Source organism: Sebastes umbrosus, chromosome 21 (genome assembly GCF_015220745.1).
Source record: "Sebastes umbrosus isolate fSebUmb1 chromosome 21, fSebUmb1.pri, whole genome shotgun sequence".
Lineage (NCBI taxonomy): Eukaryota > Metazoa > Chordata > Actinopteri > Perciformes > Sebastidae > Sebastes > Sebastes umbrosus.
In genome coordinates this window covers 7,987,693-8,015,574 of record NC_051289.1, presented here as the reverse complement: position 1 = coordinate 8,015,574, position 27,882 = coordinate 7,987,693, and the positions used below count along the sequence as shown (strand labels likewise).

The 27,882-nt window shown below is 39.1% G+C and overlaps 1 long non-coding RNA gene across 1 annotated transcript; it reads right to left on the bottom strand.

The window, feature by feature from the left end:
- LOC119480746 lies at nucleotides 1–27,793 on the bottom strand. The gene is made up of 4 exons (XR_005204991.1): nucleotides 27,654–27,793; nucleotides 27,048–27,184; nucleotides 24,039–24,109; nucleotides 1–24 (listed from the first exon to the last, which is right to left on the bottom strand). It is a non-coding gene; the product is annotated as an uncharacterized LOC119480746 (long non-coding RNA).
- Nucleotides 27,794–27,882: the final 89 nt, after the last annotated feature.

Below are 27,882 nucleotides of genomic sequence, written 5' to 3'. Positions count from 1 at the left end.
CGACTTTTTGATGGATGCCTGCGACTTAATGAGAAGTGAGAGCTGTCAATAGACAGGATCAATGGGCACGTTAATGCATATCTCAGCTGCTTCACTTCACAGAAACACATTTCCTCCCTCCATTCAGAGCCATGCAGTGCTACCCCCCCATGCACACATACATTCATACACATACAGCAGGCCTTGATTGCTGTGAAACTGAAAACATCAGTGAAGGTATGTGATTCATAATAGTCAACAGACCACAATTAACATTCACAGCTGATATTCACAGTTACTTCAATGTATACTAGAAGCTTCTGCGTTTTGAGGAGGTGTTCTAATGATCTTTGTAGCACTTCAACCTGCTTTAAAGTTATTGATGTACCGATATTCACAATAACATCCCTCAGAGACTGTGCCTGGACCTGCAGCAGGCAGCACATGTAGATGAAGAAGTCAATGGGTTAGCAACAGTTTCCCAATATGACACTCAAAATGCAACATGTTGCTATACCGCACTTTGGTCTAAGGACAGCCCAAAGTGGGGCACACGGGCCAAAGTTGGCCTGGCATAAGGTTCGATTTGGCCCGCCAGATGTTTCTAGAGAAAAAACGAATTATAATAAAAAACACAGTTTATGCGGTTTTGTTTCTTGTGAGGTAAAAATGCTCTTTAAATATGTAGGATCCTCAATTATTATTTTTTTTCATCATACAGTAAGTTAGCTGGAGATGGAGTTTCTTACATTTCATACATTTTTCACATCTGTTCACATTATTTATTTATTTATTTATTTTACTGAAGCCTATTCCACTGGGAAAGTAGAACTTAGTTGACCATGTTCACTAATGTTAGCATCAGTTCCCAACATGTATGCATGTTATTTCAACAGCTGATGAGTGATATTGGCAAGCTCCTGCACATTCTCTGTTGGGAATATGTTGGCAATATAGAAATCTTGCTAGTTATGTTTCTCTTTCATGGCTCCAGATGTGGTGATGGCAAATGTCCACACTGTCAAAACTCACAGTAAATATTGTAAGGCGATCACTTACTTAAAAAAATAAAATGATTTATTGAACAATTTAGTGTGCCTGTCAACAATATTTCCTCTTTCTTGCAATGTGCAATGAGAGATTTGACCAAATACATACAGAAATAAATAGTTTCAGTCACAATCCAGGACTGGCTGTTAATATATAATGTGCTATGTGACATACTATAACACATGGTGCTGTTTTGCGTTTGACATCAGGTGTGTTATCTGCTCTGTTTGTGCTTTAAAGACGATGTCACTGATGGGAACAGATGGTTAAAACATCAGTCACATATTATGTTCAGATGCCTCCTCCACACTGAAAGAGAAAATAGCGGCTCTTTAACATTCATACATTTATTGGTTCATCATTTTGACAAACAAAGTCCTCTGCGACCTGTAGATTTTTTAATGAGGCTCTTAATGGTTTAGCACCCTCAGCAGACTGCATCTCCATTTATACATCAGTCATTATTATTACAATGGGCGGCTTAACATGGACTCGTAAAAGGAAGTTGTTGTGTCTTTTTTGGTGACATTTTGCAGGTTAATCATTAAGTGTCCAGCTGTTGGTTGAAACTACACTGCAGCTGAGATGAAGAGAGGCTTCTTTTTTTCTGCAATGGTTTAATGGCACCAGACTGAGACCAGACCAAAGAGCCAATCAGAGGTTGTTTTTAAATCAGGAAGCTGAGGAGCTTTGGTGTTAGCCAACACACACTTGGCATACAGAAGCCTGATTGAAAGCATTTTATCATTTAACATAACAGCATGGTGCGGCAACTTGAGTTGCAAAGAGCAAAAAACAAGCTCTCCAAGATTGTTAGTACTGCAGGGAAGGTCATTGGCAAGTCACAGAAACAACTTTGCAATATATCTGACAAGTGCTGTCCACAGGAAGGCTAAACAGATAACTACACTGCTCCCGTCTAGTCATCAATTTAAGGTCCCAAGGGTCAGCCACAACATTTATAAGAAGTCTTTTATTCCCTATGCCATACAGGCATTGAACTCAGAATGACTGTGCTAGGGATCTTTAATCATTTATATAACCTGCTGCTACCTGCCCATTGCACTTAAGTATATTGTACACTGTATATTTGTAAGTTTTAATGGTGTGTTGTGTGTATTATGTAACTTTGGAGAAGCCAAAGACAAATTTTCACTGAGGTGGTCTGTCTATTTATCTATTTATCTATCAATATATCTATCTATCTATCTATATATCTATCTATGTATCTATCAATCTATTTATCTATCTATCTATCTATCTATCTATATATCTATCTATGTATCTATAACAGTCTGGATGAAAACAACTTGATTGGGACATCCTCCCTTTGACTGAGCTCTTTTAAATTCAGTAATTTCATAGAAAGGCTGACCAACTGTTTGGTTAAAATGCTACCAATTTTCACCAATGTTCTATAATTGCTATACTCTCTGCCACCTTCTTCTGCCAACTCGTCTGCTCTCCGAGACGCATAATTTATAGGTCATACACCCTGAATGCAGCTCAGTGTTTTTCTATATTTCAATATTTTTTAAGAGTGCATGTTTGCATCAGAGCGGCTCCCGCCCTCGTCTACAGATGGGCGAACACAGTCATTGATAACACCAGACAGATGGAGGTATGATGTGGTCTGTTGGTGTAGTGAATCACTTTGCTGCTCAGTTGTGTCAACGTTTCCATGACTATCCATAGGCAGCAGTTACGCCCGAGTGAGTGGTGACCTTTAGAAAGGATTTATATATTACTTCATTTTAATAAAAATACTTTCTGGGGCGCTCATGAGGAAAGTACGAAATGAATGAAAGGAGCAAAATAAAGAAAGAATCCACTATAGCTGCAGCGTGTCTGAGCTAAACACGCCTCTGAAACTAACTCAAATATGTAAATGAGATTAGCACGGCTTATTATGGCTGCACCATAATTATTGTTTTATAATGTGGCTGTTTAATAATGAACGCTCTATTACACATTAAGAGTAAATGTGTGTTTGTTATCGGTGGCTCATCCCAAAATGAATCGCTCCCCGTCAGAGGGAATTAACGTGATAAATGACCCTGATGGTGAGCTGTGAGGCTAAAGGCTGTTTTTTCCAATCTGCATTTAATGACGTACGTCTGGAGTGGCACTGATTTGACTTTACATTTTATAATAGAAGCACTGAGGCTAATGCTGCTGTGCATTAGGCCAAGAGAATAAGCGACCGGCCTGAAAAAGCCTTTGTGTTGCCACATTATTAATATGGTTTCGTCAACACCCCCTGATTCACTGAAGCTTTGGGGGCATTATCAGGGACATATTAATAACAGTCTGGGACATTGTGCTGCTGTTGATGTTAATGGCCTCATTTCATTAGATCAATTACCTGGGAGAAAGGTAATTATATTTGTCCAGAAGTGTCCTCAAATCCAAGAGCTACATAATCATAAATATATATAAAAAACATAGTCACTAGGACGACAGCACCAGCTGTACTATACGCTACAGTACTCTTTTAACTAGTGGCGTTGCTCTAGGGAAGGCAATGTTGATCTGTCGGTTGCTCCGCCACTTTGACTGAAATATCTCAGTAACTATATCGGATTATTTTATCTTATATATCAGATTTTGTACAGACATTCATGGTCCCCAAAGCCCCCAGACTTCCCCACCATGAGGTTGACATTTTCTTGTTTTTTGGTGAAATGTCTCAACAGCTGTTGGGTGGATTGCCATGAGATGTGATACAGATATCCAGAGTGTCCAGATGATGAATCCTAATGACTTTGGTAATCAACTGCATAATCTTAAAGCTAGGATGAGTAATGTATTTTAGAAACATTTTGTGTTATATCTGTTCGAATTCTCATTTCATCCCGACAGCAATAAATAAATCAAATGCTCTGACAAAAAATCTGGTATCTGTGGCTGTCGCAAGACTGTAATAAGCCCGATCAATCATTTTATCCGGCCCGAATGAAGCTGACAGCTGTGAGTCCTAACAATAGCCATGTTCATTGTTTACGTACATTATGATGTTTACGTTCATAATGATAATTTTGGAGGGGTGGCTTTGGAGGGAGGCCTGAAGGAATGGACTGTCTGTGTTGCGAACTTGGCGCCTTTTATCCAGATTTAGGGACTTTTGGAGCTGGTGCTGCTAGCTACTTTCATTAGAAAAGAGTTTTTCATTTAGATACTTTCAAAATCTAACCAACTCTTGCTGGTTTTGCCAATGTTACCTACCCAAGCTTCAAAATGTGCATTAGAATTGCAAAGTGGGAAGAGTTATTTCGGGTGCTCCTGGTCCCGTAAGTAAAAGTAGAAAATAAAAAAAGGTACAAGCAGGTGAACATAAAAACTTTGGGTGAGAACTACTAATATGAATACCAAGGTGCATTTCAGCAGGTCAAAGCTAAAGATCCCATTGTTGAAAAACAATAACTATACAATCCGCAGTTTAAAATCAATTGACGTTTTGGTTTTGGGTCAGTTTTGACCATGAATAATAATTAGGGCCGTCTTCGACCAAAGAAATTCTTAGTCGACTAACACTCATATGATTTTGTTGACTAATCCATAAGTTGATTTAATCGTCAGATCTGGAAAACAGTTTCTCCACAAAGAATCACACAAAAGCACCACTTTAAATTGTGTGTTTACCAGAGATGTGCTCATAAGTTTCTTGGAAATAAGTCATTCAGTATAAAAAATGACTGATCGACTAAATAAATCTTAGTCGACTAAGACCAAATGACTGATTATTATTATTATGACTAACCGACTAAGAGGGGACAGCCCTAAAAATAATAATCAAATAATATAATATACATTATTCTGAAATGGGCTATTCTGAATAACGAGTACATCTAATTTATATGCTAATACTTAAGTACTTTTTACTATTTTGAATGCAGAAGTGCTGAGTACTTCTTCCACCACTGGCAGCAACAGGATGTTTCTCAGTCACAAACTTTAGTTAATGTTCTCTGGGTGTGCTACCATTAATACTGCAAGTTTAAAACACATAATGAGGCAAACCTAATGATCCCTTTCCCCATATGGATCATTAAAGTTTGAATTCAGAAGCATACATCGCTGAAAATTGACATTTCCAAGTGTCACTTCAGTAATTCGCTCTCATTCATTAGGCAGCTGCTTCTGGGAAACCGGACAGGCCAATATTAATACATATATCAGGCAGAGAGCGATGTTAAAGGTGCTGGAAGTGCATTTCTATTAAATCCTGTCAGCAGCAACTAAATTATTAGGACGGGCAGCAATGGCTTGGCATGTAGCTATAGATTCATACTCAGCTTTACAACCACTAAAACCAGAGCAGCGTGATTGAAGTTCATTGATTGCCATATGGGAAGAGAGAGTGCACTACATTTGGTTTAAATGGTGCATCGCCAAAGAAAGATTCTAACTGGTAACGGCACACAGAGATGTCTCTTACCCTACTCGTGCCAATTAAAAAGTACCTCCAGCTACAGCTTAATGAAGTACCTAGTGTAGTACAAATAGCCTGCACAGTGTGGAGTTGTCATATGAAGTTTGACCATGAAAACCTGAATGCTTTGATCCTAAAAGCTCTGAAAATGGTCGGCTCATTAAAGACACTGCACACCATGTTTGCAGCTGCTCAGCAGGAACAATGCGTTAAAAAAAAAGCTGGTTTTGTGCTCATTACTAGTCAAAAAAATATTTGTAATGTTCTCGAGTCAACCCTCTTTAATAAAGCACGATGCCTTTAGCGTGTTGATGTGTTCTACTTGTATTAAATTTCTGTATAAACCAATCTAATGTACATTTAAAAATGCTTCTACATGAAGGTTTTTCTTTTTCTCAAATGGTCCCTGGAGGGAACTCCCTCCTCATTAGCTTCAGCGTAGGATGGATGTTGCTCTGTGACACATCAGCAGGGTTTGAACTAGAGAGCTGTACAACCTGCCGCTTTTGAAACTCTCCCCGCAGGGCTGTCAGACTAAAACCCAATTTGAGCCCCATTTCTGTCATTTGTAAATCCTCCTACATCCTCATAATCCTCCATCTGAGCTCTGTATATGACATTGATAAATCAGACTGAACTGCTTCAGCAACAGTGAGACAAAAGTGGTGAAGATATCGTGAAATGTGCGTTGACAATGTGACTTTCTCCCGACCTCACGGCTCGTCCGTCCAGCTGAGTTAGATTAGCTACTTAACCCAAAGTCAGGAACAAACGGCAGCGCCACTCAAAGGTCACATACGTGGTGGAACTGAAATGAATTGACAAATAGAAGCTAAATATTTCTATTTTCATTGTTCCCTCTGATGTCTGGTTGATATTTCAGGTGTGTTGTGAGCAGACTGCTGGATGATGGATGCGTTTGAATTAGCAGGAGATTACACAAAAGGTATTGGACAGAATAGAAATAGTGTGATTGAAATGGATTTCAGGGGTGACGATGGTTTCGAGGTAATCACAATCAGCAGGGTATTTGCAGCAGAAAGAATAACAGCGTTTTCCTGTTAAATTATTCATGCCACATACTACACATTGTGCATGGATGCTCAGTCTGACAAGGCGAGATGGCAATGTCAGAATGAAGAGATTCAATAGCTACCTGCCATGGATATTGAATTCCTGCATGACAAAAAAGATGGACGAGGTTTCAGTAGGAAAAGATTTAAATTTGCATCTATTTTTGAAGCTCAAAACATAATTATAATACATTATCGAAATGGTCAATTAACACATGAAAACGTTGCCGCTGTCTGTAAACCAAAAGCCCACTATCAAAACCTAATCTGAGTTGTATCTGTTGCTTTATCTCAGTAGCTTTTTCTACCTAAGTAAAAGAAACTAGAATGTATTGACGGTAGGAGACAGGATGTTCTTTATGTCACATGAAGAACAAGGGTCATTTTAAATGTTCGAACAAATGCTGTAGTTTTCCGTTGAGGACAGTCTCACATTGTTTTATTTTGCTCTGGTGAAATTATTAAATAATTTATTTAATTCATATCTTGCATTAAGTAGAGCAACACTCATTTTATGTGTAGAAATATTTTTGATTAAAAGATTTGTATATTTAAAGGATGTATTTATTATCTTTATTCATTATGCAAAAAGAGAAGGCAGCTGTCTGCCAATTTACTCTGCAATTATATTTGTTCATTATCAAAATGGATGAATAATTATAATTTTAAAACATGAGCAAAATAAATAATTGAATCTGTATTTACTAGATTTCTCAGTTTATGATGTATTTAATTTTTTTTTACCATCAAAAGCTTTCTAAGTAATCTAATGGTGAACTCTAACTAATCCCACCATCTCATTATCTATAATCTGTCTTCCATCCACAGTCCAGCTGTTTTATCAGGTGGATTAAGAAAGCAGCAGTAGAACAATGTGACGGCTCCGGAGCATAAAAGCAGCACATGACAGCCCCACAACAGAGACGAAGAAAGAAAAGATCCTTCCTGTGAAATATTCTTTGAAGTTACAACAAAAGGATGAAGCAGAGGCCCTCCGGGGAATCCCGACGGCAGTGTCCTACACATCCATTTATTTCACTTTTCATCTGAGAAAGGTGAGGCCTGACCTTTTTTCACCAGATGATACCCTGCTCAGTCTGTAACTTCATGTCCCCTCTAGGTTTTTCAAGTGTGATTGTTATTTTTGCTCCCGGCAGAAAACCTTAAATTGGGTCATCATGGACAGTCACGACGTGTGAAGTCAGACTTTGAGAACCAGCAGAGAGATGGTCATTTCTCTCTGTGCCAAAGAAAAAGTTTTCGGCGTGACTGCTTGTTTGGAAGCTGTAAAGTGTTAATTTTATGCACGATGTTGCTCCCTTAAAAAGCCCAGCTGCTCCGACAATTACATCTAAACATGGATTCGACACATCAGCTGCATCTGCTGCTGAGCAGCGAGGAGTTTGGCTCCAATTGTCCTGCCTCTCATCTGTAATGGTGCTGAGAGCTTTAAATGACCAGAGAGTGCTGCTGGGGGAATAATGATAGCGTGATGTGCCGCTGTGAGCGGAGAGACTGAATGCATGCGAGAGTCTGAAATCAGCGAAGACGGATTGAAAGATTTGAAAAGATGACGTTCAAACTTGGAATATTTTCAGAAAACAGTTCAAAATGTTCCAAGTCTAAAGAGTGAGGTCGCATTTATGCCTCCATTTTAGCGTAAGAGCATTTTATTTATTACAACCGCCGAGTGAGTTTTATACCGCGAAACATATGCAGGTCACACACTGTAAGGCATGAAATCTTTCACCGGACTTGAATCAATATTAGATTTTGCCAGATGTATTTCACTTCATGTTTCTGCGTGTGCAGCCATAAATGATAAATACTGCATGTGTATGTGTAACACCAAGGATTGACACAGTTTAAACAATAACCTATCCTGACAAAAGGCAACACTTGTGGAGTCTTTCTCAGGAGAAGCACTTAAGAGCCATTGAACGTGTTACAGAATCGACTTCCATTGAGACATTCTGGATAGTGAGACCTGAAATCAATCAAGAGGCTAGCTGGTGTTTGCTCTACACAGATGGCCTGTTTTCATCCCTTGTGCCGGGGCGGATAAGGTAATGAAGTCTCGTTTTATCCCAACATGCTCTCAGCTGGTCACATTTCATCAAGGCAACAGTCGAAATCATGATCAAAGATGGGGCCGAACACACCGGGGGAGTTTGATTGCACAGATGAACAACCTCGACAGTTTGCAGACTCCAGTGCATTAATGAAGGCCATACCATTAATGTTGTAGGTCTGACTCGGTGTATGTGAGGAGAGGATTAAATTCATCTCTCGTACGTCTCTGCCTTGAGTGCATATACAGTATGCTTTGATGTTAGAGCACTGTAGGTGAAACGTATTTAAACGTATAAAACAGTCGGTTATCTGCATTGAGTACTTTTTACTATATATACTTCCAGTACATTTTCCTGATTATACTTGCACCACAAATAAGCTATTTTTGTTTTAGTTTTGCCATGTGGTACCTTTAGAGCTCATTCCTATTTGGTTCTGAACAGCAAGTGGAGACTTCAGAGACTGGTTGTGGTTAATCCATCAGTGTGAACAAGCTACAAATCCCATTTTGCAAGGCTGCTGCACAGTGGTGGCGTAATTAATCTGTCATCAAAGGAGCCGACCTGCTGAGAGCCACGGCGACAGTCTTTACTTCTGCCATCTCTGATTTTCATAGTTTCCTGTCCTAAATAAACCAAACACTATAATCTGATTAAAGCACTGGAAAATAATCCACACCGGATCTAAAGCACAGTCAGGGGCATCTCCATCAATCCAAAGATTCCACTGCAGAGAAGTTAAGAATATTTTGGGAGGAGGAAAAAGTTGAGCTTTACTCATGTAGTCTTTAAACAGATATGGAAGTTTGGGAGATATAATGTGTTTACATCAACCTGTTTTTAGGCCGCGTTTTCAATTTGCACTTTGTGGAAATATAGAAAAAAAAAGATGAAAGATCGCAAAAAAGTTGTTACACATGGCAAAGTTGGTGTATCAATAAAAACTAAATGAGAAAGCTCAAATGTTTTCAGAAACACATTTTGGTGAACTGTTTTCGTAATATGTAAGGGTAAGTTTCCAAAACGAGCCGCCATGTTGGCCCGGTTTGAGCGACACCTCCAGCAGCGCATACGTGAGCATACCATGGATGTATTAAAAGAACTGGATACAGCGTTGGAGGCGGGGCCACGGTCATTCCTATGAGAGTTGCTCATTGGCGCATGAAGCCTAAATGGCTCAACTTCCGTCTGAAAAAGTACCCGTTTCTTGGCGGAGTAGCGTCCGCTCGGTCACATGACTTGGTCACGGGGTCCCAACGTCACGCCGTCGTCACGGCTTGCGCTCCAGCCTCAGTCTGGGTCTCACACACACGAACGGAGAAAGGGAAATAACTCTGGATTCAGCTATTAGTGCGTTTTACAACTTTAAAAACGTAATTTTTTAAATAAGGGCTATTAGAGTGTTCATACTGGGAAGTTGATTCACCTCAAAAACAATTATCCTCTGAGTTACAGACGTCTCTTTCCCAATGTAAGACTATGGGAAAAGGTATTTTTGGGCCCAATGCATCACGTGACTGACATGGAAGTTGCAGTACCGCCGTTTGGCCACTAAGAAAGTCCAGATCGAGGACCAGCGCACTTCCTGAGGGCTTGGTGCATACCCTCACTAGCCATTCGCGGGTGCGAAGCACATTTCCATGGTAACAACAAGCTCCACTAATCAGAGACCCTAGAAGTGTATGATTCAACTTTTTCCCATGGTCTAGTGTTAAAAAAGTCACCTAGAATCGCAATACTTCAAAATCGCAATACATATCAAATCGGCACCCAAGTATCGTGGTAGTATGTAATCGTGAGATAGGTGTATCGTCCCGGCCCCGGCTAATAAATCCACGATTCTGAATAAGAATGTGATTTTCACTTCAGGAGCGTCACTATTGAGCTCTATTCAATTCACAACGTGGCATAATGTGACAAGAACGTGTCCCGTCTCTTTCATACGTCACAGGTGCCGAAAAAGTCTTCCACAAAGGATACACCTGTGCATCATCGCTCACAGCTCCTCCAGCAAACCTCCTCTCTCCTTGAGATACCCTTTTAGGAATTGAGACATCCTTCAAGACGGCGCGCTGGGATCGATTTCCGGGTCTCAAGCCGAAGGAGAGATTGTGAAAACAGAAGAGCGGCTCGACAGCAAAAGACTGTCGGCAATTAGCAGAGCGAAGAGGCAAGAGTGTCCTGTGAGGATGAGATGATTTATGCTCATTGGGTCTTCAGTCTTCAGCAAAATAAACCAACAGGTGGCTTTTTCTACTTCTCATTTTGGGCCAATTAAAATTTCTCCCCTCCATTACCCAGAAGATATCAGCGAACATCGATTCACCAAATAAGTTACTGCTCTTTTATGGTCGTGCTATTTTCTTATCCTATTCTTGTTAAGAAGCAGAGAAAGTTAATGTTATATTCCTTCAATTCCCTGTTGAGTCTATTCCACTGGGCTTCAAGTTACACACTCACAGCCACGAGGAGGGGAGTTATATAAAATATGTATGTATGGTATGTCAGATAGTGCCACATATATCTACCCGAGTGACAGCAACATCAATCATAAAGTGAGCTATAAATATTGTAAAAACTACAACACTAGATTGCATTGCAGACACACATTTCATAGCATATTCAAAGCACATATCTGCAGGCTCTTGCTAACTCAGACAGGAAAGTGAGCGGGGTGGAGATTGAGCGGAGTGCCAGGTGCGGCCCACGACGATACCGAGCCAATTAAGCTCTTTGTGTATTTGTTGTTGGAGGAGTCGGAGTACTGATGGCAGGAAGACGTATAATCACACACCTGAAAGCATTAAAAGTGGCTACACCGTCGACGTAACTGTTGCATTGACTTGTTAATTAATTTGTTTGTGTTGAGTGAAGAGCCACAGCTGCAAACCAGACGTCTTTTTCTCGAGGTTTTCCTGTTCAAATGTTATTAAGTTCACAGGTGATTTCAGTCAAAAAGCTTCTCTGGCAATTCATCTTTATTTAACTTAGACAGAATCACATGAATTGTGGCTTTTCCTTTTACAATACCTGATGAACACGGCTTGGGAGTAATTTATGTAAATTATTTTTCCACTACATGATGTCACACAAATGTTTCCTTTAATTTCTTAGAAAGGAACTGATAATAGCGTGTTACCACAAATTAGTTTTAACGCATTAACACAATCGATCTTTCAGAGGTTGCACCTGGCTCAGTTTTAAAGCTAGCTGGCATCATATGAAACTAGAAAATCTAGGAATCCATTGGTGCCAACCATGTCATACTGGCTTGGCGCGATTATCACTCCAAACTTACACTAAATTTTGGCGAGCAAAAACTGTCATGGCCATTTACAAAGAGGTCCCTTGACCTCTGACCTCAAGATATGTGAATGTAAATGTGTTCTATGGGTACCCACGAGTCTCCCCTTTACAGACATGCCCACTTTATGATAATCACATGCAGTTTGGGGCAAGTCATAGTCAAGTCAGCACACTGACAGCTGTTGTTGCCTGTTGGGCTGCAGTTTGCCATGTTATGATTTGAGCATATTGTTTTATGCTAAATGCAGTACCTGTGAGGGTTTCTGGACAACATTTGTCATTGTTTTGTGTGTTTAATTGAGTTCCAGTAATAAAGATATTCATACATTTGCATAAAGCAGCGTATTTGCCTACTCCTTTGTTAATAAGAGTATTAAATACTTGACAAATCTCCCTTTAAGGTACATTTTAACAGATTAAAAATGTGTGATTAATCGTGATTAAGCATGGACAATCATGCAATTAATTGCAATTAAATATTTTAATTGATTGACAACCCTAATTGATACACGTTCAATTAATTAATTCCAATGCTCTGCTTCCCACAGAGTCACACATCAGGTCTGCCGAACATCCAAAAATGTCAAATTTGTCCACAAGCGAGCATGCAATTCTACATATATGAAAAATAAACTCTTTGAGCTTTTTTTTTTTAATCACAGAAATTCTTCTGGAATAATAATAAGCTGTCCCAGACATTCGTCTCTGTAATTAGTAACAAATTACATAGTTCTTTCTAGGAAACTAGCTGGGAAATTACAGCCATGCTAGCGGTTCTGAGAGGCTGTACCAGCTGCCTCATTCAGTTTTCAGGAAACCTATTAAGGCACTTAATATCAGCCGGTGGAGATGTGCAAGTTATTTTTGTGTCATTATTTAAAAAGCTTTCTTTGAAAAATAATTTGATTAATGTTGTATTTAGCTGAAAGACAAGGTTGCATCATTTTGGCTTCATTATGAATCTTTTGATTCAGAAGGTGGAAGTCAAACGTCATGCAGTTACGGATCAAATGTAAATCACTGAGATTTTCGTTAGAGAGAGAAGGCCAGATGGGCTGGCTTTGTCAAAGATCTGGGATTATTTTATAAGGTCTTATATGCTCTAAGAAACGTTGTTTTCCAGGAGGCAAAAGTGATGGGATTTAGAGATTAAAAATATATATATTTTCCCTTCAATGTAAATGATGAAGCCTTTTTCCTTCTTAAGTAGTTTCCTTGTAATTCAACATGTATTTCAGCTGAATGGAGGCAACAGATGTTCCTCTGATGTGTTCACACGTCTTCCAGCAGGGGTGACACACTTGCCCCTATTCTTAACTATGACGAACAAACCCAAACAGCACATCCCACACAGCAACACATGCAATTAGTCGGAGGCCAGAGGTGGCCTCGAGACAGCAGGCATTACTCTTACTAATAAGCCCCGTCAAAGTGGAACACACCACGCATCCATCAGCCAATAACTACACCGTCTACCTTGAATATCGTAAACACGCAGGGCGATGCCTGTTAAGCACAACACGAGGTAAAAATAAATGGTCTATCGAGGAATGGAGTTTCTCTCGGTTACTACTGTTGAACTAAATAAGGGGATTAGTTGATCCTCATTGGTGCAGTGCCTAGAAAAACATTTGGACTATTTCTCTGTTGATCAGAGTAAAAAAAAGTACAGCGACAACGACCTTTAAAAGATAAAGTGAAAATAAATGTTTACAAGATTAACAAATTATAAATAACCTAGATTAAAAGCTTTTATAAAAGGTGTTCACAACTCATGAAGTCAAGTCAATATATATGATTACAAATGTGTTATCCAGCATTCATTAATAGTTTATATACACCAGTTATGGGAACTTTATAAGATAAATTATAGTTGTTAAATACATTAATAAGCAGCCCTTGTATCTGCTTACAACTATATATTACAGTGTGTTATAAAACATTATATGAATTGATTATATACTGCTTATAAGTGATAAATAGTGTTACCGTTAAGACTTTTTTTTTAAGATTTCACATGTTACAACAGCACAAGAAACAGGCTAAAGAGGTGGGAAATTAATAAAAGAACTATTTGAAATAAAATAAATAAAAACCAAATAATAACAGAAGCTACATTCAAAAGCAATATACTTTGTCCATATATGATTTTTGCATTATGCAAATATCTGTGTACAAATTAAAACATTTAGACATATTTACATGTGATCATCCAACATCCCTTTCATCACCCATTTGGTATTTCAAATTTATATTTACATGACCAAAAAAATAAAGAAACAGTGTGTCGGTCGTTAAGGATCATAAGAAATGTCAGCGACTTGTTTCTTTCTTTTAATATGGAAATAGAACGTTTTTTTGTTGTCTTTTATCATCACTGTGACTTTTCTGTTCCCCAAGACTTTAAAACAAAAGTACAGAAGGACATTTATTTAAGTGAATAATATTATCCAAATCACGTTTATATATTGAACATGAATGATGAGCTTCAACAAATACCAGCTGCATGCATGATATGGATGACTGACATTTTGAAAGATATTGAGTTGTGTAAACATCAGATGGGAATACATGCGGATCGCCTTCTGACAGAAATGACAATAATTTTGCAAAACTTCTCGTCTCATCAGTAAAAAAACACATCAATAAAGATGCTAATATCTTTCTCATGCATGCTTTAGCGATTGGATCTATAAAGGCATTCATCTGTATTCAGACTATAAGTGGAAACTGCTGACTTTTGCATCGACACCAGTTGTTTATCTAATTTATTATTTACTGAAGTATTTTTCAGGGGTGAACACGTGGAGATTGTTATGTACAGTGCAGTAGCTCAAGCTATGAATAATTTATGAGCATCAAAGCTATTAATCAGCATCAATCACGTTGATATTGCTTCAGACCTTTTGGGGCCAGAGGCTCCCCAGACTGCTCTTTATGCTAATAGAGGTGACAACCAGCAAGTACCATCGTACTAATGGTCAATAGCCTGTCAGGTAGCCGGCTAATGGGCGCTCTATCCCTCGTCCAGATACCTGACTGACCTTACACGCTTTGAACTACACGCCTGAGGCAATTAGAGGACTTTTATCATTTCATCCAAAGTGTCTTGGAAACATTTACCAGCCAGAAATACACGCCTCAGGACGACACATTATAGCCACCTATGGGTTTAGATCAGCAGGAGCCATCATCATCTTTTTTCATCAAATTGCCAAGAAGTTCAGGAGAGCAACATGATTCCTTTAATAAAAACTTTATTGTGCCAATGTTTCAGAGAGCAGCGTCAGTCTTCAGGGCACAAGAAAATCATATATTTTCAGGCACCAAGCAGCCCCCTCGGGGGTTCAGAGGAAACCAGCGCCCGATGATTGACGTTTCAGAATCTCCCTGATCTTTATTAAACTTTTGAATCAGCTTGAATAATAAAATATGACTTCCAGGGGTTTTAAAATATTAGAGATTAGGAATCAAATTTCCAGGTTGGGCTAATAAATATGATAAAATACTTTTAAAGAGTTTCTGCCATAAACGATCTACACATAACACACTTTTCCACATATTCAGCAAGACAAACAAACAAACAAAAAAACTAGGGCTGTCAAAGTTACCCAATAAAAACGCATTAACGCAAACTCATTTAACGCCACTAATTTCTTTAACGCATTAAACTGAATATCTTTGAGTTGTGGACAAAACAAGACATTTGAGGACATCTTAGGCTTTGGGAAACACTGATCCCCATTTTATATACCAAACAACTAATCAATTAATCAAGAATCAACAGATTAATCAACAACGAAAATAATCGTTAATTGCAGCCCTACTCAACATTACCATATCTTTGATGTCTAACTGGATTTTCACTGTGCCTCGTACGGGTGGTATCGCTGGTGTCTATTCACTGCCTTCAGTGCAGAGGAGGATATGTTTATTTTTATCTCCACCTAGAACATCAACAGTAAGTGGTGCTTTGATGGCTGCTCAGTGCTCGGAGATAATGCTGTAATCCAGTAGAGGACAAAACAAGTGACCCCAGAATACAAATCGTACAATAACATGTGCAAAGCATATATTGAATCCCTGAGGCATTTGCGAGAACTCAATTTCAGATTTTGGCAGCTATCGTCCTCTAAACCCCTTAATGTGTCGCCCACCCACTAAAGTGTCATTCCTGCAGGTTAAAACTGTCTTGTATTGTCAGTACCAACTAATCAAGATATGTTCCTAGCACATGCATTGTATTTGGCAAATGAAAGCCATCCTGTTAATGTCTAATGTCCCTATCTGTTCGATATGTTACCACACAAAGTCACAGGAAGTTATCTGAGATAAATAGCTGAAAGTTGTTGGATGATTTGTTCCAAGACTTCCTGGCAGGATATGACAGTTTATCGGCAACTTAAAATAAGAAACACAAGCCAAAAGGCAACATACTCACGCTGAGGCTGTGATTTTAGAAATACAAATCACATTTCTTTGCGTTTCACATTGTAGCTTTGCATATTTTGGAACGATAGTAATTTTGGATTGCAGTTTGTGTTGGATGGTTTACAATCCCACATTTATTTTGGTGATGAATAATGGCCTGCAGCATACAGAGTCATTCTGCCCAAATAACTGTGTAATTTTTGTACTAATTGTGTACCAGTAGAGTACATATCACTACATGTGGGTACAAGGGAACACGGTGTGAAGTAAGGGAATAAGGCGGCACAATCTGGGATCTTAAAAAATAATGTATACTGTTATTTGTTTAACTACCAGGTACTTTTTCTGTTATTATGGTAAGTTTCTATTATTTCCGATGGAGAAATTGCACTGTAAATTAGGAATAATGCCCTATGTTGCATGTCACAATCCTTACGTTGCATTTTTATTAATAGAAATTAACCACAGTTACTGCGTATAAATATTTAGTATCAACTAATATACTTAATTAAAAGTTTCTGTTTTGCAACATGGTTTAATTTAGTGATGTAAATTAGTAAGTACTTAAAGGGACTGTTTGTAACTTTTTAAGCGCATAAATGTACCGGGTCGGGACACATGGGCACTTTGTGCAGAAATAACTGCTGCAGCTCCTCCAGACCAACAGAGGTTTCCCGTGTCTAGTGAAGTGACGGAGCTCCGCAGCGAGAAACGTTACCGTCACCAACCGGGTGCCGGTGTCTTCCCTGCTCGCTCCGGCTGCGGTCGGGAGGCGATAACGTTTCTTTTCCTGCTTAAGCTGAGGCAGTAAAAGCCAACACTAGGATCAGCATTGATTCATGGAGAGACCTCCGTCTGGTCAGCTAACATTACTGCCAAGCAGCTGAAATATAGAGTGATATTATGGTTTTAGCTGACGTGTGTCGCCTCACTGTTTTGAGTGATGCTCATTCATGTCTAGTTAGAGCGAGCTAGCGCGAGCCCGACGCTGACTTTCGTTGACTTAACGGCCACAGGTGTCGCTGTTTCTGAAAGTTACAAATAGTCCGTTTAAGTAATAACAGGCTAAGTTTGAATCTACAAAAAGCTGGTGCAACTGGCTGCAGGTCTCTTCTACTTCAAATTGGTGGACTGAAAACAGTCCTAACAGACGGCTTAAATAAATAGAATAAATAAATGTTGATTTGTGTGGTCAAAATATATTTGAAAAACTATGTGTGTGTCGCTGCGTCTAGACTGAAAACTCTCATAAAAGTTCAATATTTCACCATCTAAACTACACTTGTTCAGGGTGGAGTGTTTTTCTCCGAGGGCTGCTGCACCCCCTCACTTCGTTAAATCAAGTCGTTAACGTCAGATGGATTTTCTGTCTTTGAAGTACGGCCAGTGCAAAATAAGAAAGGCTTAATTATTCAAATACACAGAAATCTGAATTATTCAAAGCCTGACTGATTCGCTCACTGCTGGTCTGATTGTAAATGGATTCGCCAGACAAATATCTCAATCAACAGTGCATTATTTATCGGTTTCTCATGAGAAACTCAATCAGATGTTGACAGAGAAGCACAATCTCCAACACTGACGGCTGATTTACAGTAATACTGAAAATTGCTTTTCCCTCTAGACTGTGCTTTTATCTTTGCCTCCCCAGAGGTTATGGGCAGCATACAGAAAAATACCATTTACTGTTTACCTTTTCTTATTAAACCATGCGTTATCCCTGAAGGCCAGAGAGTGCTCTGGAAGAACAACTTCACCGGCTAATTGTCCACATCTTTCAGGACACAACGAGGGACAACCATCCAGCATCTACCTGGAAAATCCCTTTGCAAAGTACAAGCATTTGTTCCGCAGCACAAACAGCGAAGATGGTTTATATCAGATCAATAAACTGTGTTCTGGCTTTCTCTTTCACCCCGTTTTAATTATATCATCTCTATCCCGCCCTCCTTCGGGCTCCATGGGATCACAGTACGCCGCTGTCAGTTATGTCATGTCCGCTCATTTGGAAGTGATTGAAGCTGACATCCTAGGTGTTCTGGACCAATTGCCCTTTCCCTCGCACAGCGGAGAGGAAAAACAAATAGCTGCCACAGAGCAGGAGGAAAGCAGGACGCTTTTAAACTGATCAAATAACTGCACTTATCAGCGAGCGGGCCGAGGTCCACTCAATATTTACCTTATTTCCCATGAGACATCAGGAGTAGTCGGAAGGTTAATTAGATGCTTTTTTTGTGTTAATTGATGAAGAGAGGATGCTTTGATGATAATCACCCAATTACTCTTAACCTGCAACCTTTGATGGGAAAAAAATATATAAATGGGGCGGCTTTTTGAAATGGTCTTCAATGAGAGTGAAGCGTTTGGCACGCTGCTTTTACGTTGCTGAGCGCCTCGCGTTTTTACGATATGTGCAGCTTGCATTGACAAATTCAACTCAGAGCGGAAAAGCACCCAACCTCATTTGTGTTTTTTCTCATTGTGGTGACTTTTCCTGGATATCTGAAGCTATATGACTTTAGTAACCGTAGTTACCGTAGTGATCTGAAGAGAAAACAGCAGGAGGCAAACTAGTCCAGTACTTGAGATTTCAGATAAGTTGTTTTCATTCATTTAAACTGTATTATTAACTATTTTGGGTAGCGTAAAGTTCATGGTTTGTATTAAGATAAGGTATGGTTTGGTGGTTGCCTAGCAACAATATAAAATAAAAATATGCAGCGATAAGTGATCATTTCTGTGGGTTTGTCTCTACGAGCGACACCATTTTCCCCATCGTTCATTTAAAAATATCAATAAGTGCAGCTTTAAAGTAAAATTACTCCTTGAATTATTAAATAAAGAAACTATTTTCATGTCATTCATTACAGGCAGGCATGATACAATATAAAAATTTCATAAATAATAATATAATAATAAATATAATATATAATAATAAATAATTGAGATTCAGGAAGATATTACCCAATAATCATTAAAATGCTTCAATATCACTTTACCTTACATTTAGGGTAAGAAACAAATATTATTATTGTGTCACAGAGGTTATTTTTAGTGAAAAACAAACAAATCAAAATCTTAAATAAGGTAATCATGTATCACAAAGTCGCCAGGCATAACTAAACGATAAATTAAAAAAATAAAAAATAGAAACATTGTGTGAGTCTGGTCTTTCTTACATGATAATTACTGTATTTTTTACATTAGTCTCTATTTCTCACTTCTCTACCATGATAGCGAGCTAGATGGTTTTTCTAAGTCACTCATGAAGATATTTGTGATTATCTCAATAATGAAAATTCACCATGATCAACTTATTGTGAGTGTTTTTCATCGTGATCCGTCCGTCCCTTAGTACAGGTCCACTAAACAGAAAGCAAACAGGGAAACGTCAACATGATTTTGGTGCTTTCACTGGGTGAGGAGCCATCATTGGAGTTAATGGCCCAGCATGTTTGGATTTCTCATCCGGTGTTCAATAAATCAGTGAAACAAGCTCAAACAGTTGACGAGACCAGACTGCAGAACCAGGATCACCAGTTTTAAACTTGCTTCATGAAACAGGAAACAAGCTGGTTGTGCAGCTCTAAAGAAACGAACACCAAAGACTTTGTTTTGTGAACTACTTAATTACATTTGAGATGAGACTACAGGCTAGATAAATTGGGTGACTGTTTTTCTGAGGTGGTAAATATTTTAGAAGTTTCTCCCCCTCACAGCACACTTGCTCACTCGCTCCTCCATCGCTTCAGCGAGGCGAATATGTGTGAAGTCTGGTGTTCGCCAATTTATACCCCTCCTAAAACTGCCTGCGCCTACTCTCCCACATACAGCCACACTCTTTTCACAAACTGCAAAACAGAGTTAAAGCAGACCCCTGCAGCTCCATATGGTTTTCTGTCAGGGATCATTTGCAAAGTGTGATTATTGGAACAATTTATAGATTTTAAATTCACTTTTAGCTATGCCAACTTTATCCAGGGTTGTTTAAAATTCAATCACAACTACAAGACAGACTATACATTACACAATATAACCAGACTTGTGAGTTACAAGGTTGTCATAAAGCAAAGGTGATATGGTCTTTTTGTACTGGGCTGCATATATCTTGCAATTCCCACCCTCTCTGTTATTACTTTCAAACATGTAATCTCAACATGACAGCAATTATTTCTCTACTTTGATGTAAATTGTCCCAGACGGGTCCGCCTGCATGTTCGACGTGATAGAAAGACAAGGCAGCACGAGTGATTTAAATGACAAACAGCACGCATAGGTAGAGAGACTGAAGGGTAATTCTGATGTGACTCACCGCCTGGTAAACGATAGTGGGACAAAACTCACCCCATCACAGTCAAGAGAGACGCCTGATATAGCTCATCAAAGCCAAGCGCATCAAACAGATTCAACCGAAAGGACTCTGAATCACAAAGACAACAGAGGATCAAAGACATCCTGATTACAGATTTAAGATGTCAAAGAATGGAATTAGAGATCCATTAGAGATATTTTCATGCTGATTAAAACTGTGTTGAATAGCAGACTAAAAATGGAAAAAGGTAAACTTTCCTCAGGCAAGTCGACTTTGCTGAAAAATCCTAAAATTAAATTTGAAACAGAGTCAGGTCAAAACAAATACTGTAATAGTCCAGCACTCATTTAATATAAAAACAATGTGTATCTATAGAATAATATTTCAATAAGATAAAACAATTTCTCTTCAGTTAAAGCAATATTTTGATATTTTTTTAGAGCTGCAACAATTGATCGATTACTTGTCAACTATTAAATTAATTGCCAACTGTTTTGATAATCAATTAATCGGTTTGTGTAATTTTTTATAGAAAAAAAAGTAAAATTTCTCTGATTCCAGCTTCTTAAATGTGAATATTTTCTGGTTTATTTCCTCCTCTATGATAGTAAACTGAACATCTTTGAGTTATGGACAAAACAAGACATTTGAGGACGTCATCTTGGGCTTTGGGAAACACTGATCGTCATTTTTCACCATTTTCTGACATTTTATAGACCAAACAACTAATCGATTAATCAAGAAAATAATCAACAGATTAATCGACGATGAAAATAATCGTTAGTTGAAATACGCTTCTTCACATTCTTGTTGAGAGTTAGATGAGAAGATCGATCCCTCTCTCATATCTGTCCATGAAATACAGTTACAGGTGGACACAGCCAGCCTGGCTCTGTCCAAAGGGAACAAGCTTTCTACCAGCACTCCTAAAGCGTGATTTTATGCTTGCCCCATCTGCGTAGATCACGAATGTCAAAGTGGCCAAAGTGAAGCCACATCATCAGACACTGTGTTCCATGCGGTAGGTTTTTGCCTATCTGTGCATATCCAAATATTTCTAACTACGCAGACGCGGATGAGCGACGAAAATGGAGAGCTTTGAGAATGTCTGTTTGCAGCGAGAAGAAACCTGCATAGTAATATAAAAGTATAAAAGTTTCCTCATCACAATTCCACGTCAACTCATGTCCGTGACCGTCCTTGCGGAAAGTATAGCCGAGGCTTAAAGCTCACTAATTAACACGTTGTATCTCCTTTGTTTGTTGTAAAGTTCCCTAGGGCAAATTTGTGATTTGTGATATTAAGCTATACAAATAAAACTGACTTGATTTAATCAGCAACAAAAATTGAAGCGTAAAAACGTTTCTTTGCGGTTTCACGTTGGATTGGATTGTGCCGCACTATTTCTTGACTTGGTGCTGTGACTTCATAGAGTCTCTTCGTCGCTGTGAAGTTGCCAATTTGTACAAATTAAACAAATTAGAAAGTTTACCAAGTCTACAACACAAAATCTCATCTTCATCGTACTTTACAAACTTATAAAACACTAATTAGATTCAACCTGGAACAAACTCAGCTCCTCTGTTGTGTTTATTTTCCATTTTGTCTTTGTGCTTCTCCTCGCCTTGTCTTCATATTGTGTTTTCTTATCTCTTATATAATATTCGCTGGGAACACGGAGATGGTCTTAATGGGATTTCTTTCCTAATAAATTATCAAATGTATTATTTCTCCTCTGCTCTCGTGGGATATCTCGACTAAGACTCGTATGAAAAGGCTGTTTTGATTGACACCGCTACTTTATTATGCTGCTTTGACTTTTTCTCTTCCACCTTTTTTAGATTTCTTTTTTCCAATTTATTTTCATAAATGAAGAGTGAAAAAAACTGCAACTCAAGGATTTTCAAGTGAGGATTTCAACCTCACACACACTGTCAATCAAGTTTCAAGACAATATGCACACAGCAGCAGATTTGATAATGGCCACACAATATCTTCTGGGATGCTGTAGCCGATAAAAAGCAGCATGGTGCCTTATATACAGTATCCGTAGCTGTGAGAGAATCTCATTAAATTCTCACTCTTCTTCTTTATAGCTCACACTAAACCAAAAGCAGTAAAATCAGTGAGTGGATACAATCATTTCAACAGTCCAACACTAACGGCTCCCTGGTTTGTTGCAGTATTATTCCACAGTGTCCCCTCGGACCAAACAGCTGTACAGTAAAACAGACCTGACAGCCATCAGATCAGATCTGCTCTGACAGATTCTCACACTTTCCCAGGTGTGCTGAATTTATTACAGGTTGGATTTGGCTCGTCGCTCACATTGTTGCTGTGTTGAGGGGATTGCAGAAAATAATGATGGTATATACAAACAAACAAACAACAGGAACTTATAACTGGCAATGACTACAGGTCTGTTAAGTACAAGCTAAATTGATTAAATCTAGTATTACTTATGTTGCTATTTAGCTTGTTTGCTTTCGTCCTACTGTACAGAGCCAAGCATGTGAAAAGTGACTCCCTATTTAAAGGGACTATTTGTAAGACTCAGAAATGCTGCTTAACAGCGACACCTGTGGCCTTGAAATCAACGAAAGTCAGCGTCGAGCTCGCGCTTGCTCGCTCTACATAGACATGAACGAGCATCGCTCAAAACAGTGAGGTGACAGACGTCAACTAAAACCACAATATCACTCTGTATTTCACCTGCTTGGCAGTAATGTTAGCTGACCAGACAAAGGTCTCTCCATGAATCACTGCTGATCCTAGTGTTGGCTTTTCCTGCTCAGCGCAGGCTTCAGCAGCGGGGCTCCTCAACGAGTTACGTTATCGCCTCCCGACCGCAGCCGGCAGCCGAAGACACCGGCACCCGGTCGGTAACGAGGCGACAACGTAACTCGTTGAGGAGCCCCGTCACTTCACAAGACACGGAAAACCTCTGTTGGTCTGGAGGAGCTGCAGCATTTATTTATGCACAAACGTCCACTCTACATTCACTAGATATTCTCAGAGCTAAACTAACTCTTCTGCAGTGTGGAGTGAGCGCGCGTTCACGTCTAGAGGTGGAGCGAGACAGCGAGGACGCGCGCTGTCTGAGTGGAGGAGAGCAGGCAGCGGAGACGAGGCTCCGGCCACACGCGAGGGCGCATATGCGAGCGCGCATATGCGAGCGCGCATGTGTGCCGACCCGCTACATTTATACGCTTAAAAAGTTACAAACAGTCCCTTTAATGTATTAAATGTTTACCATTTTTACCATCATAGTCTTGCATATAAGCATTCTAACATTTGCTAATTACCACTAAACTAACTAGTTTCAATGTATCGTTTAGTGTGGACTTTGCACAGCACTTTACACAACTTAAGAGAAAACGTACGTATAGCTGGTGCAACAGGCTGCTGATGTTTATCCAGGTGATGATATTATCCTGCTGCGTCATGTGTTTTTCTGTGGATTGTAGGACACACACTGTGGTGAAAACCTTGAAAATGTTGCATTTTTAGCATGAGAAAAACAGCTTTCTTCTCAGTAGTACTTTCATACATTTTTAATTTAACCAGATCCTTTGAAAGAAGTAAGAATAATAGAAGTTTCTCAAACCTTAGAAAGGAATATCATCTTTCAACTGCATGGAAATCATTGCATTATATGCTTTCCATTGTCTTGCCTTGAATTATGAATAGTTTAAAGTAAAGTAACTATTAAAATTAAGAAAGCGGCAGAGAAAGAATATACCAGAGTTCAGAGGTGGTCCTCCAAATTCATGCCTCATTCATGAATATAAATCTAAATCCAGGGATTGAACCGGTAAGCTCTTACTGTAAATATTGCAACGATAACGAAAACACGTTTGTTTGTCCAGAAAAGCCTGATAGGCTGAGAAAATACTGCCAAATGGATTTTCACATGTGGTTCCCAAACTGGCATCACAGGAGACACTTCATTATATTATTTTCATATCATATTATTTTTGGACTTGATTGTGCCGTTTCTTTGAGCTTAAGTCACACCGTGGATACCGTAAACACTTTGAAACAGGCACTCGGTGGGCAGAAATGTTGGCTTCTTTGATATATAAAACATACCAACCTCCTCTGTTTCACAATGAGCTTACTTTTCATTTATATATCTCTTTTGTTACGTCAGCTAATTAAACGTCTGCTGTGCTATGCAGCCACAAAATCTTTGACCTTTACAGCAACGTTCACAGCTTTGTGTTTGAACATGAAAAAATCATCTCGTCTAATAGCAAAACTGTGTAATTGTCTTCTCTTCTTAACACCTTAAATAATAGATAGGCAGCCTCCTTCAGGGGTTTCTGCATAGATGCACTTTATAGATATGAACCACTGGGTTTTAACACATTTCATATTCATTTGGTTGCTTTGAATAGAGCTAATTGGAAAGCCCAACAAACAAACAAACAAACAAACAAACAAACAGAAAGCAAAACAGTTTGAAGTATCTGCTAGAACCAATTCCTTTGACTCCCCTCTGCATTTATATCTTGAGCAGCTCTGACTGAGCTGAAGGTCATCGATTCCCCTTAAATGACTCCAGTGAACACGAAGCAGCCCGAGATCTCACTCACAGCTCGATGAGAAGGTTATTCAACTGAACAGAGACTGAGCAGGACTTGAAGAAGAGAGAAGTCTCGCCTCAGAGGGTGCACCTTAATATTGTACTGAAAAACAAAGTTCTACTTATTGATATTTTCAATAACACTTAATTGAGTTTATTAGCTTGATTGAATGGCTTAATTGGTGTGCCTGGGTGTGATTACTGCTTTGCGTGACTGAATTGTCTTGTTGTAATGTTGCATTTCTATTATTTGTCTTCAGGTATAGAGTTGGGTCGATTTCTGATTTTGCCCTTTCTGGTCCGGTGTACGAGATTACACCGGTTTGATTTTATGCAACCGGCTGAATCGGCATTTGTCATTATGATATGTTCTGGAAAATTAAAAAGTAGCCGACATCAGCAACAGGTGCCGACGGCGTCACGGCGCTAAATCCAGCTTGTATTGCATTAATAAGAAGTAGGGCTGTCAAAGTTAATGCAACAATAACGCGTTAACGTAAATTCGCATAGCGGTTTTAAAGCTATAGTGAAGATACTGGCATCATATGAAACTAGAAAACCTAAGGAATCCATTGGTACCAACCATGTGATGCTAGCTTGTCGCGAAGGAGGCTAAATGACGCTCCAAACTTGCGCTACATTTTGGCGAGGAAAAACTGTCATGGTCATTTTCAAAGAGGTCTCTTGACCTCTGACCTCAAGATATGTGAATGAAAATGGGTTCTATGGGTACCCACGAGTCTCCACTTTACAGAAATGCCCACTTTATGATGATCACATGCCGTTTGGGGCAAGTCATAGTCAAGCCAGCACACTGACAGTCCGTTGTTGGGCTTAAACCGAACCGAAACAGAATTCTTTCACACTGCCTGACCCTTTTCGGGTACCTTTTGTAAACGAGATCTTGAGGTCTATGATGCATCCTGAATAAAGAAAGTGCAACTAACTAAGTGACTTATCTCTTTATGTCTGGAGAAGACATTTCACGTGATCAGTAACAGAAACCTCCTCTCTACAATTAGAATAATTCCATTCATAAAAAATATGGAGATTAAAATAGTAATTAACCGTAAACAACAAGAGAGTTCTTGGATTACATTTAAGTCTTAATGATCTGCATCTAATAATAAAATTATGCCTCAAGAAGTAAACAGCTTATTTCTGCAATTAGACCTTTTACACTGTGAATCAGCATGACTCACTGTGGAGGATAAAAAAAAACACTACAAACAGCTAAAGAATCGTGGCATTGGACTTCTGCATGCAAAAAATGCAACGAATCTTCTTCTGGGCAGCTGTGAAGTTATCCAGTAAGCCACATTACTGCCTCATATCATACTGCAAACACTGCGGCACAACACCTTTTCCCACACCATCGCCTTCACCAAGACACCGACCTCTCTGTAGAATAATTAATTTACCTCTTCAACCTCTTGAGGAACATTAATGGAGGTTAACAGATTCAAACAACAGCAGAGAGCAGACTGGGGAGCCTCAGAGATGACATAGATTAGTGCTATTTGTGGAGCAGAACTATTATCTTCTGGCAGATTCAGCAAAGAGCTGAAAAGGGAAGGACAAATAATATTTGAACCTATATTCTATATCTATAAAAACCTGCATTTCTGTCACTGAAGCTTGATGCGGTTGTGATGTAGAGATGATGAGCCGTCAAGGACTAAATGACCCGTTGCATCAGTGTGTGGGCATGTATCTGTCACCCAGAGTCCTCCTGCTCCCTTTGTCATGAAACAAACTGCTGAAGATAAAAAGGAAAATGCCATCGGTGTGAGCTGTGAATTACCTACTGTGCTGTGGGCGCTCACGATGATGCAACGAGGCGGCTCTCCAGGCGACAGAATAAAGGATCACAGAGCGTTTGAGTGTGGGGAAGGACTTTCTTTGCTTCTAGCATCAAGGAAAGGTGCACACTCAAGTGCCCTATAAAGCCAAAACACAGTAACAACATATTCAGTTAAAAAATGAGCTGGAATCTGGCTCACTTTTACCATATAGTTAAAAGTCTGTGCCTTAGAAATGAACAATTTCTTTGAAAACATGATGTTGAAATTGCAAATACCAAACCACAGTCTCATGGTGCTAACCGGTGCCCTGTAGAGTAGGTTGAACACTGGCCAAGCATATTCTAATTTCTGCATTTCTATTATTTATTCCATCCTGCTGGCACAATAGATCTGTAGTCCTACGTTGGCCTCTCTGGCTGAGTTATGCTGGCATAGTAAGCACATGTGAGTATGGCATGCAAACCTGCTAACAAAAGTCATTTCTGGTAATTTCAGTATGTATTAAGTTACCACTCAATTTACTTATACGTTCTATTCAAAGTCATTGTTTTGGTTACATGCAACTTCAATTGCTTGTTTGGTGCCTGAGCACTCATCCATATTACCTGCTGGTCATGAGTCCAAACAGCCAAACAGGAAGTACTCGTACTTGTAGATTCATTGGAGGGAGGAGAGAGGGGATGGAGGAGGAGAGAGGGGATGGAGGAGGAGCCCAGTTGGTGGTGAGGCAGCATGGCCTTTTTTTATCTTATAACAAATAAAATAAAATGAAATATGGATAAAACAAAAAAAACGGACAAAATAAACAAATAAATGAAAAATAAATAGATAGAT